The sequence below is a fragment of the Ochotona curzoniae genome, unplaced genomic scaffold (assembly GCF_017591425.1).
Source record: "Ochotona curzoniae isolate NIBS_2020 unplaced genomic scaffold, NIBS_Ocur_1.0 scaffold_274, whole genome shotgun sequence".
Taxonomy (NCBI): domain Eukaryota; kingdom Metazoa; phylum Chordata; class Mammalia; order Lagomorpha; family Ochotonidae; genus Ochotona; species Ochotona curzoniae.
Window position 1 is genome coordinate 2555202 of NW_024467101.1, and position 2022 is coordinate 2557223.

Sequence of the window (2022 nt, forward strand, 5' to 3'; positions counted from 1 at the left end):
ATCCTGTGCAAGGGTCCATGCTGCTGTAGTGCAAGAAATGTCTAAAATACATCCAGAACAGTAAAAGGAGGAGGAGAGAGATCTCGATCCTGGATATGTATACAGTAACAAGCAAAATTTCAAAAGTGACTGCCTGTGTGTGGCTCATGAGTCAACAAAGAGAAATAATTACATATATTTATACTGTTAAAATCAGCAATTCTCTACATAAGAGCACCGGAGTGTTGACTTTCTTTCTCGTAAAAATCTGAATGTTTGGCAACTTTATGTAGCAGTTGTTCATCTCCACAAGGCAATTCATTCTTCATTTGGTTATAACTCCCACACCCCTATTGCTTTCACACCAGCCTGCACACCCGTGTTACCTAATGGGTGTACAGAGGATGGTAAGTGTGAAATTCTGGTTGACTCTAACATAAAGAACATGACTTAGAGGTCTGTGTTGTGGCATAGTGGCTACAACCACCACTTGGAGTGCTAGCTTTCCAACCAGCACCAACTTGAGCTCAGCTGCTGCACTGCTGTTGCTAAGCCTGAGAAGGCAGAAGGTGCTGACTCAGGTCCTTGGGCCCCTGCCTGAACGTGGCAGACCCAGATGGGACTTCTGGTTCCTGGCTTCCATCTAGGTCCAGCCTGAGCTGGGCAGGCACCCGGGGAGCTTTTCAGAGGATGGAGGGTCTCTCTCCTTGCTCCCCTCACTCCATTCCTATAGCATTGCCTTTCAAATATTTCTAAATGATTTAGACCAAATCGAAGAAACAGTCTAAATGAAACTGTTGGTTATATCTTGACGATAGGATCCTGGACTGTCTGACATTGTCCATACCAGCAACGTCAAGAAACACTTCAATAACAGACTGATGGACATAAGACTGTTGATGAAGGACTATGCTATTTTAATGATATGAAAAAAAAAATCAGTCTGGGGTTGGGAATTTAGAGAGGGGGTAGGGGAATCCCAGACCTTATGCAATTGTACCATAAAATTAAAAATATAATAAAATTAAAAATGACTTACACATGGATATAATGAATGTAAGCATCCCAGCATTCTTTTTCTTTTTATGCTTTCATTTAAAACACGAATGCTCATGTTCCAGACAAACCTCTCCACACAGCCAATTGTTGGGTCTCGGATCTGCCTGATTTGTTTCCTCATCGTTGTTCCTACAACTTAGTGTCTGTGTGTTTGTAAACACGACACGGATTGAATTCCACGGACTGTTGTTTAGTTAAAGGGATGTGCCCTAATCCTGATTAGAGCGCCACGTGGGAGATTTCATAATAATTACATGCAGAGCTCATTAGTGCTGGGAAGAGCCTGAATCACATCTAATAATCAAAAACTGGAACCAGTTACACTCGGATCAGGATTTAAGTACAGAGAACTCAAGGGTGGGAAAATGGGCATTTCCTCCTTCCAGCCTTAACTGTCTCGCTGGCAGCTGCCTCAGCTGGTGTGTCAGCTCAGATGAGGTGATATGGAAGTTTTATTGCTGGTTTTCCAATCTCCGTCACTACCTGATTGGATTCCACTTCTACTTGGGCTAAATGGTGGCAGAAATCCCATTACCGTGCCAATAACTCAAATTAATTAGCAAAAACCACAAAACAAGAGAGCTGTACCCCTTCCAGTGACTGTGGCCTCTCATGCAGTGATAGCCAGGAGGAACAGCGAGTAACAATGGCAATATTCATATCTACAAGAGCTATAATGTCACTGGAACAAATCACAGTGTGAAAGGATCCAAGTCCCCGATGTCTGAAGTCAGACCTCTTCTGGCTCCTTTTTCCCTAGGTTAAATTTCCTCAAATCTCTTCCCACACATTTCATAAACCTGAAGCTACAAGGTCAGGTTATGCTCACGCCCCAGATCATTCATGTGTCAATCATTTCATGTGTTTTACTTGTTAGAATATCATCCGTGTGCGGAGGCAGTTGCCCTAGCAAAGGCAGCGGGGGATTGGCCATTGGCAATTTCAGTGATCGTGCAAATGCTTTCGTGTTTGTTGCTCACGTTG